Source organism: Cynocephalus volans, chromosome X (genome assembly GCF_027409185.1).
Source record: "Cynocephalus volans isolate mCynVol1 chromosome X, mCynVol1.pri, whole genome shotgun sequence".
NCBI classification, from domain to species: Eukaryota; Metazoa; Chordata; class Mammalia; order Dermoptera; family Cynocephalidae; genus Cynocephalus; species Cynocephalus volans.
In genome coordinates this window covers 56,919,876-56,935,867 of record NC_084478.1, presented here as the reverse complement: position 1 = coordinate 56,935,867, position 15,992 = coordinate 56,919,876, and the positions used below count along the sequence as shown (strand labels likewise).

Below are 15,992 nucleotides of genomic sequence, written 5' to 3'. Positions count from 1 at the left end.
GTTCCTGGAGCTTCTCAAAAGGTTTATATATATATATATATATATATATATATATATAATATGTATCAAAACCAACTGGCTTATTTAATAAATTAAACTATATAGAAAACATTGTCAAAATGAAAAATAATGTTTGACCTTTTTTGGTTACACTGAGATGTTATGAATATGTGTTCCAAAACTGTGTAAGGTTCTTAGAAATCCATCTATTGATATAAATACTATCAGTTATAATCTTGATTGAATTATAATTTTAAAGTATTATGTCCTAAACTAACAGATACAGCTTATTCTAATGAAAAAAGTAATGGGTTTATAAAATTACTAACCAGGGTCAAAAGAACAAAAGTTAATTACATAAAACTGAATTAACTGGAAAAATTATGGGTTTTTACCATTTCTTTATTTTAAAACATTGATGGTTCTTTTCAACAGTTCAAACATTTACTTTTCTCTCTACTTGGTCCCACCATGATTTTAAAACTTTTCATAAGTATTGTTATTTTATAGCAATATAGTTATTTACGTGAGTTCAATAAGGATCTGTTCCTGTAACAGGACACAATTGGAAACACTGGTTGTTTATTTCACCAAGGCTTTTTTTTGTTTGTTTGTTTTTTGTTTTTTTTTTTAAAAGATGACCGGTAAGGGGATCTTAACCCTTGACTTGGTGTTGTCAGCACGACGCTCAGCCAGTGAGCAACCGGCCATCCCTATATGGGATCCGAACCCGTGGCCTTGGTGTTATCAGCACCACACTCTCCCAAGTGAGCCACGGGCCGGCCCTTTTGTTTGGTTTTTTTTGTCCTTTTTTTGTGACCGGTAAGGGGATCGCAACCCTTGGGTTGGTGTCGCCCGCACCGCGCTCAGCCAGTGAGCTCACCGGCCATCCCTATATAGGATCCGAACCCACGGCGGAAGCGCTGCTGCGCTCCCAGCGCCGCACTCTTCCGAGTGAGCCACGGGGTCAGCCCTATTTCACCAAGGCTTTAATGGGAATGTTATGTTTTCAGATATGACCAAACTGCCCTGCCACCGCCTGTCCCCAATACCTTCTCCTCCCTTAACCTGTTCTTGTGGACTGTCACCTTCCCTTTCACCTAAAATCCCAGAATGTGCAAACAACCCTCACCTCCCTTCCCCTTTTCTTCCCCTTCAGGAGGTGACAGGAACTGGGGACATTATTTGGGGCCATGTTCCCTTTTCCTTTGATATGGCTCAAATAGAGATGCAATTAAGATCATATGTTACAGATACTTGTCAACATATAAAAAGAAAATTCTCACTTGGCATGACATTTATGTTATCCTCCCTTCCACTTTAAACCCAGAGAAGTAGGAGCAAGTCTGGACTGCAGCCCAAGCCCATGCAGACACCATGCACACTCAGGACCCGACTCAGTATCCTCTGGGTCACATAGCAGATCCATGTACTGACCCAGATTAGAACTATCAACTAAACCTCCGAGAGAGGTCACATGCTCACATGTCTCATAGAAGGGATAAAAACAGGCTTCTTTAAAAGCAATCAATTACGGGGCCGGCCCGTGGCTCACTTGGGAGAGTGCGGTGCTGATATCACCAAGGCCATGGGTTCGGATCCCATATAGGGACGGCCGGTTTGCTTACTGGGTGAGTGTGGTGCTGACAACATGAAGTCAAGGGTTAAGATCCCCTTAACGGTCATCTTAAAAAAAAAAAAAAAAAAAGTCAATTATAACAAAATCAAGGAAGTTACTCAGGAACCTAACGAAAGCCCTGCACTTTTTATGTCTCATCTCACCGAGGCTGTAATATAAATACCAACCCTGACCCTGAAACAGAGAGGAGGAATCTAAAACTCAAAAACTAAAACATGACCAAATCAAATGCCCCTTGCTGGCTGCTGCTATCAAGGAAAATCAGAAACTATGAACACCTCAAGGCGAGGCTCAGGGTAAGCCTCCCATTGCTCCCCCAGGTAACTGCTTCAAGTGCAGTAAACCAGGACGCTAGGCAAGTATCTGCCCAAATCCGAGGCCCCACCAGGGCCCTGCCCACTCCAGTCCCTCCAAAAACCCCTACTGAGCCCAGTTTGGAGCTATCCGACCTGCTGGGACAAGTCGCTGAAGCCTGTGACTGACGAGGCCCAAGGTTTACAATCCCTGCTGCCATGCCTATCACTGCTTCTGAACCCCTGGTAACAGTCACAGTAGCAGGTAAGCTCATTTCTTTCTTACTAGATATGGGGACCACACACATTCAGTGCTTCTGGAATATTCAGGCCAACTTTTTGTTTCCTCCATTTCTGTTGTAGGGGTGAGAGGAATTCCATTCAAACCAAAGGTCACCTCCCCTCTACCTTGTACTCTTTTTGAAATACCTCTCATGCACCAGTTTATGGCCATTCCACATTGCCCTACTCCTATTTGGAAAGAGACATCCTCACCAAGTTCCAGGCATCCATATACTTTACTCCAAACCTACCTAGACCTCTTCTACTCTTACGCTGCCCAGACTTGCTCCCCTTTAACCCCCTGGCCCCCAATATAGTTATCCCAAGGTCTGGGATGCCACTACTCCTTCTATAGCTAAACACCACCCCAACCACGGCAAAATTATCAGACATAAGTGCTTCAGTTCATTTTTCCAGGTTAAAGAAGGTACCAGACTTCAATTCAAAGTTCTCAGAACACCCTGAGAAATACCGCTCTCAGCTTCTCACAGCCACGTCTACTATCAGGCTGACAAGGATACCTGAGGAACTCACAGAGGAGTGAGAATCCAGAACCACAGGGGCCTAACTACTCCAGCCCACATACGCCCGACCGTGAGCTGTCCCCGGCTGGTGTCTATGTCAGCTGCAGGGGAGGTCTAGGACCTCATTCTCTCTCTCCTTCCAAACACACCCAAAATCCTAGTCTCCGAGGATACACTTCTATCTTTTCTTTGGGACTGCTACCTACGAGGAGACTTCAGGGACTTCCCACCCACTCAAATAACCCAATGGCTGGAAGTGGAAGATTAATCATCCCTACCATGTTCTTTTTCAATCAGGAAAAGGCTACAAACCTAAAAACTCCACCCACTGGATGGTCTAAAGGCTTATTGCTATTACTCATTTTGTTCCCCATCCTAATTCCCTTTGTAATAATCTTCCTTCTGCTATCCGCAGGACCTATACTTCTACAACAATTCTCCCGGTTCCTCCACAATGACTCACGAGTGGAACGGGTCATGGCCATTCCCAATATGGCTTCAAAGGAACAGTACAGAGCCATACTCCTCCTGCAACTCCTCAGATCCCAGACTGCAAACTGCACAGCGCCCCCTTGTCAGCAGGAAGTCGCCCAATATGATGACACTGCCCCTTCTCCTTAAACCTCTTTGAGTCCGGAATGATGGAGGCAGGAGGCCAGTACCACCATTTTAATGACACCACTGGACTAGAATAAGATGGATGATTGAGTTTCATTTTCCATTTGGTTTCATTTCCCCATTCTGATGACACCAGCCTCTGCCCTTTTTATCCACCTTTCTTCTATTGTTTCCACCCCTTCCCACCCTTTTGCCCATAAAAGAAACTCTCAGCCCGTATGAGATGCCCTTTTGCCTGCCGCACTCTACGGTTGGCGAGAGGAGCCCTTCTCAGGTTCTATCCTTTGATAAAGCCTGCTCTTGCTGTAGAGGTCGATTCTTTTGCCATCTCTTCTGTTTCTCTACCTTACACACACCAGCCAAAAGGGACGCAGACACCTAAAACCCATGGAGACAGTGCTTCAAAGAACGGTGTGGAGGCCCTGCCCTACCAGGCCACCTCACCACATCGCTGTCTATTGGTGGCCACACCTGGTCAGCCCAGAGCCCTTAGGCACCTGGAAGAACCCCTGCCCCCAGCAGTTCCGTGGACCCTGTCCACAATGGAAGGGGCCACTGAAATAGTGTCCGATGTCAGAGTCCTCCTTGGCCCTGCTTGCCTGGCAGTTGTCACTTGTCATGCTCATCACCCTTGGGGACTGAAACTCACAACCAGACTCTACCACAGTGGGGCCCTCAAAGGGAGATGGACGTGACTATTCCAGGGACCCTGCCCTGCCACCTGAGGCCTGAGGGGATCCCCACCCCACAGCTTCCCTACAGTCATTTTCTAGCTATTACAGCTGTCACTGGAATTATAGTTGCTCTGGTAATGCACAGCTATGACCATTGTTCTTTTTCTTTTTTTACGATATTTGAAACACAACTTTATTCTGATTCTAAATGAAAAGGAATGGGAATGATAGTAAAAATGAGATTTTGCCACTGAGTCCTGTGATGCGACAGTAGCAGTCTTATACTGGAAATTCAAGTCGGAAACAAATGCATTCCCAAACAGCTAAATATGCAGGTCTAAAAAATGAAGGGTTTTTGGTTTTGAACTGACATATTCACTCAGAATATGCCATTTACCCACCTCAGTATCCCAAAGACGAAGCTGCGTAGCACAGCGCGGCACTGTTGCCTGCACACCAGACTTTGGATGCTGGGCTCTGGAGCCTCATTTTCTCCCCATGCTCATCCGGGACAGCGCTTGTCTGAGCAACCTCTAAGTCATGCTCATACTGTTACAGGGCTCAAGTCCAGCTGCCTGCCCCAAATAAAAACCCTGGCTTGCATCTGCAAATCTGTTACCCCAGGGCATTCAGCTCCTGGCCGCGGCTTGTCAAAATCTTGTTTCTGAACCCAAGTCTGGCTGCCTGCCCCAAACAAAAACAAACCACTCAAAAGTCAAATGTGGGTGGAATAGAAAGTCAGCTCTTACTCAGTAATACCAGTGACCTGAGGAGAGATGTTGGGCTAACCCATCTCTCCAATAAACCTGGAGAATGGCCAGACTAAAGCCATCTCAAAGACTCAGGTTTACTGAGCAGTTTTTAAAGAGGGGGATGAGGGAATAGAATGTGGGAAATGAAAAGCAGGAGAGAGGGGATGTGTAAGGGGCCAGGTGCAAAGTCTCACCAAGACTCCATCTGTTTTCTGCTCCCACCCTTGATGTATCTTAGGGTCCTGCTGGAGGGGTGGGATCAGCATAGCTTTATCAATGTCTTCCTTGGTTTCTCAGGGTCTGGACAGTATGAGTCTCATCACAAGTCTGCAGCTCCAGCCTGGCTGAAAAAGCACTTTACATTTATGTAAATAATGTCATCTTGCCCCATAACCAAAGTTCGAAATACCCAAAAGCCATGGGATAAGAGGGAACTCAGAGAACTGCATGCCAAGAAAAAAACTGTGTCCTTTTAAAATCTTTTAAAGCTCCTGTGGTTTTAAGTCCCAACATGGCTTCAGTCCTGCTCACTTCAACTATACTGTGCTGCTGAAGCTGGGCCCATGACACCCTCTGGTGGAGCAAGAGCAGACATGACAACAGACTCCAAGCTAGGAGCTTGTATTAGTCCATTTCCGTTGCTTATAACAGAATACCTGAAGCTGGGTAACTTATGAAGAAGTAGTTTATTTCTTACAATTTTGAAGGCTGGGAAGTCCAAAGTTGAGGGGGCACATCTAGTGAGGGCCTTCTTCTTGGTGGTGACTCTCCACAGCAATTCAGGGTGTCACATGGTGAGAATGGACTGAGCACAAGAGAGCTAACCTGCTCACTCACTCTCCTCCTTATAGAGCCATCAAGACCATGCCCATTGCTCCATGAATGGATCAATCCCAATCTAATCACCTCTCAAAGGCCCCACCTTTCTTCTTCTTTTCTTTCTTTCTTTTTTTTTAAAGATGACCAGTAAGGGGATCTTAACCCTTGACTTGGTGTGGTCAGCACCACGCTCAGCCAGTGAGCGAACCGGCCATCCCTATATAGGATCCGAACCCGTGGCCTTGTTGTTATCAGCACCACACTCTCCCAAGTGAGCCACGGGCCAGCTCCAAAGGCCCCACCTTTCAAACACCATAGATTTTCCACCCTCTTAATACTGTCACAATGGGAGTCAAGTTTCTAATACATGAACTTTTGGGGGACACATTTAACCCATAGCAGGTCTCCATTTCATTTTCTAGCAAGTCAAAGGAAGGACTTTTCAAAGTTGTGGTTAAGAGGCCAGTGCATGGCTCAATCAAGGAGAGTGTGGTACTGATAACACCAAGGCCAAGGGTTCAGATCCCATATAGGGATGGCCGGTTAGCTCACTGGGTGAGCGTGGTGCTGACAACACCAAGTCAAGGGTTAAGATCTCCTTACCGGTAAAAAAAGTTGTGGTTATTTTTTTTTTTCAACTTTGTTATATAAATTAACTCATTTATTACAGGCTAGTGATGTCTCAAATGGTAGACCTTCCACTGGTCTTTTAATTCCTTCAGTCCTCTGATGGTGGACTTTACTGTGACATGGGAAGTGATGTTGTAGGTTCAGGCACCACCCGCTACTGTCTTCATGCAGGAACCACAGTGCCCGATCTCAATTGCTCCTCTCTTCTTCTTGGTTTTGCCACAAAAGGAGCAAGTGTACTTGGTGTGCTGGCTGATTTCAATTCTCTTCACCATTTTCCACAGGGAGGCACCATAGCATATCCCATATTTACCAATGATCCTGACCTTGGTGTGTTTAGCCATGCTGCTGTGAACTAGGTCTAAGCCCAGAGAGTAGTGTGGTTATTTCTGGCAAAAAATGTCATAGTATTGAAGAGTCTCCTTTAGGTGGAAGATGATGAATTTTGCCTTCACTTTCCTCTTCTTACTATCTGCTTGTGGTCACACGGCATGACGGGGATGTTTTCACATACTTAGGCCAGATCTCTATACCAATTAGGCAGCACATTCTTGTAAGTAACACGCAATATTACACCCAACATAATGATGATGTTGGAGTGAGCAGGACTGTAGTCACGTTGGGACCTAAAACCACATGGGCTCTAAAAGATTTTTAAAGTATTACGCTTCTGTCTGTGTAACAGAGATGCAAAAATGGGTTACTCAGGGCAACATGAGTGCAATGAGAAGCCCAAAGGGACTGCATCTCAGCAACTCCTCTGTTAATGGGAGAAAACTGGGCACAGCCCCAATTCAAAGTTAGCTTCTGTTTGTATTGCAAAGACAAGGAAGTTTCACAAGAAAAATCAGTTGATTCAATCATTTCAAAAGCACACAAACACATGGGCAATGTGACAAAAGTTATCTATAGCTAAGTATAGCTTAAAAAATGGGAACTAGTAACATCATTTAAATTAACAAGGTGACATTCCTAAGTACAATCTGTGAAAAGCTAAATTGATAAGATCATTACCTAACCCAAAATATAACCTCTCCCCAAATGATTTAAGCAAAAGTTACATTCTTATGATAATTGTCTCCAAAGTTTCCACCAACAAACAGCCTGCCCTTAGGAAATATTTTTTTCACATTTTTCCCTACAGCAATTCCTTAAACATATTTTAACAACAATCAATATGTTAAATAAGCAAAGTACATAATCCCATCCCTAAACAGTGATTAGAATTGATTAGACAGGTTTTTGCCATGCTATCTGTGGACTTTTGTCCCCTAAACCAAGGATTTTTGTTCCCTACATGCATTACCTAAAAACCTTATTCTAAAAATCAAATGAGAATCAAGATTTCTAGCCCTCTACATTTCCCCCCATTTTAATTATTTAAAAAATCAGAAGAAATCAAGGGGTCGGAGTCAAGGGTAGAAACAAGGACATTCTGATGAAGAAGAGTCAGCATTACTTTAGCTTGATGAGTCCATTGGAACATAGAACATAACAGTGTAATCACTATAAAAAAAACACAAGATACATAAGACATTAATTCCAGCAATAATCCAAAGTCTTATGTTTAAACCAGAAAACCAATGGGTACTATTAAGCCAATGGGCCAAATCATTTAAAAGATTAATACTAATCTTTTGAGCTTCTTCTTGAAGCTGTTTCATTTGTTGTTGAAGTTTAACTATTAAGTTTTGAATATTTCCATGTAAATCAGAATGAAAAGCTCCATGTAATGGGCTGGCCCGTGGCTCACTCGGGAGAGTGCGGTGCTGATAACACCAAGGCCACAGGTTCGGATCCTACATAGGGATGGCCAGTTCGCTCACTGGCTGAGCGTGGTGCTGATGACACAAAGCCAAGGGTTAAGATCCCCTTACTGGTCATCTTTAAAAAGAAAAAAATAAAAAGCTGCATGTAATAATCTTTGTACATCCTTCCATGCAGTGGAGGAATTAAAAGGAATAGAAGTTATACACATGGAGCAATATTCTGCATCACAATTAAGTTGACTTTGAGTCCAAAAAGCTTGTTGGAGCTCACCAATCCAGGACACAACTGCCTCAAAGGCATCTAATCTTTGTAAGTTTTCTTGGTCAATTTTAGTTTGAGATAGGAACTCAGAAGCTACATTTTGAAAATAATCATTCATTATCCGTGCTGTTTGAATAGAATGAGAACAGTCGCTGCTGTAGCAATTATAGCTGTAGCAGCAATTATGGAGGCGATAAGAATTCCCAAGAATCTTAGGGTGAACTCGCCCTAGAGCAGAGGTGACTTGCTCCAGGGCAGAATTCCCCATCCATTTACGAGTAAGATTAACTGGCAACCATGCCTCTGCTCTTTGTTTTAGTATAAACATATAAGAAATATTAAGATTAAATCAAGTATAGTTAGCAGGAAGTGAAATTAATGACTGAAATAACAGGTCTGAAGAGATGGGAAATATATATGGTCGAGAGGTGCAGATCATAACTGAGTCGATGGTATCATAATCCAGTATCGATAAATCCCACGGACCCCAATTTTCTAAAGTCTGATTACCATATAATTTATTTTCTGTAAAATTATTTGAATGACAAGAGACCCAATTAAGGTCCAGATCATCTCCAATAGCAATCCAGGGGTGAGAACAAACAGGAATATTGGGTTTAGGATGATTATTTCCCCATTTAGAGTTTCCATTGACTCCTGCAGTTTGAATAAATATTTGATGTTTCACAGCTATAATACAATTAACAGCTGTAAAGATATGATTTATATACCATTGTGGTTGAAAGGGAATGCAAAAGTTGCTAGCAGTAAAATTAGTCACTACACATAAAGGCAATTCCTCAACAAGGAAATATGAATTATGAAAAAGTTTGTGCCACTCATTATGATGACCCTTCTTACTACAATTTATTTTGCAATTTTGTAATGGACCAGGAGACCTCCAGTGTAAGCAGTATCATTAGAAAGAAGAGGAGTCTCTGAATCATCCCAAGTAAGCAGATCAAAAACAGGATGATTCAAAACAAGGGTCCAATAAATGTTATCACTTGCAGAAGGCTGAATAAAAAGGAGAAGCCCATATATTATGAACAGGCATGTTACCTTTGGACCTTTGCAATTTATAGTTACATGAGCAAGCATGGCTAGAAACAGGTTTTCTAGCATCTTTGGGGTTCTGGTGGCTTCTAGCCTGCATGGTGCCACATGATATGGGCAAAAGGCCTTTGCTGGTGTCCAAAGGGGGCCCTGTAGGATAAAGAACAGAAGACCCTCTTCCCCATATCAACAATTTAACAGGCCCCAACCATTGTGGTCCTGTCAGCAGGTGGCGGTATATAACCAAGGGTTTAGGTCTTTCCCCAGTGGGAATAAAATGTACTTCTATGGTGGTTAAATTTTGAGAATTGCCATTTAAAAAATTTAGAGTAAACAAAGCCTTAAAGACCTGTTCATGAGGGGCCATTCCTATAACTATATTACCCCTCTTTTGTTTATTTAATTGAGATTTAAGAAGGCCATTAGCTCTTTCTACAATTGCTTGGTTGGTGGGATTATATGGGATTCCTGTGACATGTTTCATGTTCCAGCTGTCACAGGATAACTGAAAGACATTGGAAGTGTATGCTGGCCCATTATCTGTTTTAATTGGACTTGGAATTCCCATGGTGGCAAAAGCAGAAAGACAATGTTTTTTAAGATGTTTAACAGTTTCTCCTGTTTGGGCAGTAACATGAATAAGTATCAACAATAACATGTAAATATTTAAGATGTCCAAAAGGGTCATAATGAGTGACGTCCATTTGCCAAATTTCATCACTTTTTATTCCTCAAGAATTAACTCCTCGGGGAAAATTAGATTTAGAAAACCTCTGGCAATCGGGGCAGGCACGAACAATGTCTTCAGCTTGTTTATAAGAAACCTGATGCACGTGAGCCAAAGCTCATGCCCCTTGATGGAAAAACTGATAAGAATCAGTTTGCCTTTTGCAAAGCATTATTATACATAAAAAAGTGATCAGCCATGTCATTTCCAATTGATAGAGGGCCAGTGAGACCTGAATGAGAACATATATGAGTCACATAAAAGGGGTGATGTCTTTTCTGAATAAGTTTTTGTAAACATTGAAACATTTCAAATAAAAGAAGATCATTTTCCTCATGGATAGATGCATCTTGAATAACTTGTAAGGCCCCAACTACATAGGCAGAGTCAGACACCAAATAAGTGGCTGAGTGGGAAAGTGGTGTAAAGGTGCAATAGCCCTTTGAGTAGACTAGTGATGAATAGCAACAAAATGTTTCCAGATTCCCTGTTCCTTCCATGTTATAGATCCCTTTCCTGATTTGCCAGAACCATCAATAAAGACAGTGCTTTTGGGAGAGGAACAGGGAATAAACAGGTTTTTAATTGAATAGGCAATAATTGAAGTCCTTGCAAGATTTTCTCATGGGGTAATGAGAATTGTATCTTACCAATAAAATCAGCCATTGTTATCTGTAAAGACTGATTGTTCAAGGGCAGTGTAAAAATCAGTTTTAGAAAGACCAGGATTGGGCCAGCCCATGGCTCACTCGAGAGAGTGCGGTGCTGATAACACCAAGGCCCTGGGTTTGGATCCCATATAGGGATGGCCGGTTAGCTCACTGGGTGAGTGTGGTGCTGACAACACCAAGTCAAGGGTTAAGATCCCCTTACCGGTCATCTTTAAAAAAAAAATCAGGATTAATGATATCAGGATCATACCCAGCAAGCATTTGACGATGGTGTCTACCCCTAGTGAGTAAATGAATACGTTGTTCTAATTTAGTATATAATTTCTTTTTTTGTTGATGGGGTAAGAAAATCCATTCAATGACTCTTATCTGAGGAAGAAACTGACAAAGCAAACCTACCTGTACGACTATGTGGGGTATTTAAAATAATGAAAGGAATAATTTGAGATTTAATGATGCAGGTTAATTGTCTGGAATGTAAAAAGGATTCAATCTGTTTTAATTCTAATTTTGCTTGTTCAGATAAATAATGAGGGGGAGACAAATCAGGGTCTCCCTTTAAGGTATTAAACAAATGTTGTAATTGATAAGTAGGAACACCCACGGAAGGGCAGAGCCAATTAATATGGCCAAGTAATTTTTGCAAATCATTTAGAGTAAGGGGCTGTATATGGAAAGATATATTTTGTGGTCATGTTTCTCTGAGTGATCCAAAAAATAAGGTATTTCCAAGGCTCCTTTTTTTGAATTTTATCTGGAGCTACTTGTAAACCACCATTTTTAACTTGTTTGATTAAATGTAAATAAATTTGTGATAACAAGTTCCAGATTGCCATGAGCAATAAGAATATCATCCATATAATGATAAATAAGAGCAGTTGGAAATTTTTCACAAGTGGGTTGAATAGATCGATCCATGAAGTCTTGACAAATGGTAGGGCTATTGATCATGCCCTGAGGGAGAACCTTCCATTGATATCTTTGAGCAGGTGCTCCTGCATTAATGCTAGGAAGCGAGAAGACAAACTTTTCTTTGTCTTCTGGGTGTAAAGGTATGGTAAAAAAAAAAAAAGCGGTCTTTTAGATCTATGATAATTAAATAACAATTGTTAGGAACGAGGGCTGGACTAGGGAGCCCAGGCTGTAGAGCCCCCATGGGAAAATGCGAGCATTAATTTTTCTTAAACCATGTAATAAACTCCATTTTCCTGATTTTTTAAGAATGCAAAATATAGGAGTATTCCAGGCACTACGTGATGGCTCTAAATGTCTCATTCCTAACTGTTGTTTGATAAGTAAAATAGCTTGGATTAATCTCTCTGCTTTAAGAGGCCACTGCTCCACCCAAACTGGAGGACCGCAGGTCCATTGTAGTTTGAGTGACAGGAGTGTGGCAGTGGCCATCACGATAAATTTGAAGTCCCAATATAAACATCCCACTGAGTAAGGAGGTCGTGGCCCCATAAAGCTCGAGGGAGATCTAGAATATAAGGTGTAATGGACGCAGTTTGTCCCTTGGGGCCAATACACAACAAAGGATTTATACTTTGGTGAGGGAATTTGGACCTGCCTAATCCAGTAAGTTTAACTGGTGAAGCTGTTTTCCATAATGGATTCCAATACTTTTTAGCAATTATAGTAACATCAGCCAATCCTGTAATTGATTTTTGTTCAGCAGATAATGTCAACAGTGGCTGAGTATTATCTAATCTTTGTATCCAAAAAGCGTCAGGAGAAGCAAGAGGTTGAAGTTTAGACCTTGTTTCAGGAAACAAAGAGGAAGAAAGAATAAGTTGAGCTATCTGAGTTCCTTTAGGAATTACTTGATATCCTGAACTGGTTATCATAACATGAATTGGTCCCAGATTGTTAGGTGGAATGAGTTCTGAAATAATTTGGACACCATTTATAGAGTATTTAGGATTGCCCAATATAATACTAGGGGTGTTGAAAGGTAGTGGACCAGAGAAATTTGCTGTCCCTTACTTTACTTGTCTTGCTTCATCTAAAATAATACTTTCATTAGGGTTAAGTTAACAACTGTTTGATCATTTATTCGGAGCCTGGGGGAGGAAAATGCCCTGGGGAGGAGTCCTGACTTGAGCCTGAGCATTGAGGATTTGACTCCTCTTGTTCATTGGGGTGTGGGAGTTGGTGCTGCCTTGAACGTTTCCCAAAATAGGATTGCCTTCTATATCAAATTTAGATCTGCATTGATTTGACCAATGAAATCCTTTTATATATATATATATATATTTAGGACTTTTTGTTTTGGTTTAGTTTGCTCTATTCTTGTTTGCAATCCTTTTGAAAAACACATGGGCAATGTGACAAAAGTAATCTATAGCTAAGTATGGCTTAAACAATGGAAACTAGTAACATCATTTATTTATTTGTTTTTAAAATTTTTTTTAAAAGGTGACTGGTAAGGGGATCTCAAACCTTAGCTTGGTGTTGTCAGCACCACGCTCTCCAAGTGAGCGAACCGGCCATCCCTATATAGGATCCGAACCTGGGGCCTTGGTGTTCTCAGCACCACACTCTCCCGAGTGAGCCACAGGCTGGCCCACATCATTTAAATTAACAAGGTGTACAATTCCAAAGTACAATTTGTGAAAAGCTAAATTGATAAGACTGTGATCATTATCTAACCCAAAATATAACCTGTCCCCCCAAATGATTTAAGCAAATGTTATTCTTATAATTGCCTCTAAAGTTTCCACCAACAGCTTGCCCTTAGCAAACTTTTTTTCACATTTTTCCCTACAACAATTCCTTTAACATATTTTAACAACAATCAGTATGCTATTTTATTTTATTTTTTTTTAAAGATGACTGGTAAAGGGATCTTAACCCTTGACTTGGTGTTGTCAGCACCACACTCTCCTGAGTGAGCCACAGGCTGGCCCAACAATCAGTACGTTAAACAGCCAAAGTACATAATCCCATCCCTAAACAATGATTAGAATTGATTAGATGGGCTTTTGCCACATTGTCTGTAGACTTTTGTCCCCTAAATCAAGGACTTTTGTCCCCTACATGCATTACCTAAAAACCCTATTCTAAAAATCAAAAGAGAATCAAGATTTCTAACCCTCTACATGAAAGGACACAGTTTTTTCTTGGCATGCATTTCTCTGAGTTCCCTCTTTTCCCATGGTTATTTGATATCTTCGTTATGGGGCAAGATGACATTATTTACATGAATGTAAAGTTGCTTTCCAGACAGCATGGAGCTGCAGACTTGCAGACTTGCATGTACTATCCAGACCCTGAAACAAAAGAAGACATCAATAAAGCTATGCTGATTCCACCCCTCCAGCAGGACCTTGAGATAACAGCAAGGACGGGAGCAGAAACCAGACAGAGCCTTGGTGAGACCTCGCACTTGGCTCCTTGCACAGAGCACCCATGGTTCATGACTCCCTCTCTCCTACTTTTCATTTCCCATATTCCATTCCCTCCTCCCCCTCTTTTAAAACCCTCAGTAAATGTGAGTCTTTGAGATGGCTTTAGCCTGGCCATTCTCCTTCAGGTTTATTAGAGAGATGCATTAACCCAACACCTCTTCTCAGGTTACCAATATCCCTGAGTAAAAGCTGACTCCCATTTTTACCAGCATTTGACTTTTGAGTGGTTTGCTTTTGAAAGGAGGTAGGCAGCTGGACCTGGGCCCAGTAACAAATTTTGGAGAGCCAAGCCGGGAGCTGAGTGGCTCTGCTATCCGTGGCACATTGGGTTTGGATATAATAGCCATCTCTCGGTTCACCAAATTTCTCCTGACCCACTATATCCCATTCACTTAACTGAACAGGTCTTCTGGGGATAGACCTCAACACCCAACATGGCTACATACTTCTCCAACTGACTGATCAAATAACATTTAATGAATGTAGTTTTTCTAGTACCACCATCACCAACCAAGTTTGAACCAAACTTAGGGTTCTCCTTGGGCAACCATCATGATATTTCTTCTAGAAGCACCCTACCTGACTGAGGGCATTATGACATTATTCTTGCATTTGCTATTAACATGACAGCAGTCTCCACCCGTATACCTTCTCATAAAAGTAAGCACCAGTCTACAAGACCACTCTCACTTCTGACACCAACTGCAGAGTTTGGGGGTCCCCAAGACCAGCCTTGGATTTGATAATTCACTAGAAGGACTCATAGTACTCACTGAAAGCTGTTATACTCACAGTTGTGGTTTATTACAGTGAAAGGACATAGATTAAAATCAATCAAAGGGCTGACCGGTTAGGTCAGTTGGTTAGAGCACAGTGTCATAACACCAAGGTCAAGGGTTCAGATCCCCATACTGGCCCGCTGCCACAAAAAAAAAAAAGAAAGAAAGAAAATCAACCAAGGGGGAAGACACATGACACCAGGAGAGGTCCAAACACAGAGCTTCCAGTTGTCTTCTCCCAGTGGAGTCATAGACAACATTTATTCCTCCTGGCAACTAAGTGTGACAATAATTACCAAGTATTGCCAACCAGGGAAGCTCCCCTGAGCCTTGGTGTCTGGAGTTTTTACTGGAGCTCACTCATGTAGACATGGCTGGCTGCTCACCCTCTGGAAGCTGAGTTGATACCATGTGACCCAAAGCTCCCACCATAAATCACATTGCTAGAATATCTGACATGGCCCAAGGCCCCCAGGTAAAGTACTCTCTCTTACCAGGCACCACATTCCACGGGTTTAAAGATCACCTCCCAGGAGCCAGGGGCCAAGGCCAGGCCTTTCTTCAGGCAAGGCTCAATTCTTCACACCCCTCATTCTGCTTTTCCTCTCTCCTCCTTGCTCCACATCCCTTTCCCTCCTGCCTCTCCTCCATCTACCACAGGGGATTTGAAGGTCAGTGAAAGGGATGGGGCTCCTCAGTAGCCCCCTGTGCAGGGTGTCCACAGCTTTGTGTGCAGAGTGCCATGTGGTAGAGGTCAGCCACATGGCTGTCTTCCTGGTAAGCCCAGGGACAACTGCACAGAGGTGCAGAGAGTGCAGTGGGTCTGGGCAGCTAGTGGGGCTCTTGATCCCTCCACAACCTGGCCTGCCAGGGCACGTGAGAGGTACCTGGCCTGCTCCCTGGAGTGTGGTGGAACTGACGCTGCAGGGATAAGAGGGAGGGGCCTGAGCATGTCTGTGCTAAGTTGTCTGTGGCACTGACACCCCCCTCCACCCAGTTCTGAGCTGAACCCTGAGCTTCAGGCAGAATAAGACCTTCTACCACCACACCCTAGGAGGCCTGGCATCTTGGAGATTATGTGTGACTC

The 15,992-nt window shown here is 42.5% G+C and overlaps 2 pseudogenes; both read right to left on the bottom strand.

Moving 5' to 3' along the window:
* Positions 1 to 6,012: 6,012 nt before the first annotated feature.
* Positions 6,013 to 14,677, bottom strand: LOC134367998 (GTP-binding nuclear protein Ran-like; annotated as a pseudogene).
* Positions 6,273 to 6,575, bottom strand: LOC134367046 (large ribosomal subunit protein eL43-like; annotated as a pseudogene).
* Positions 14,678 to 15,992: the final 1,315 nt, after the last annotated feature.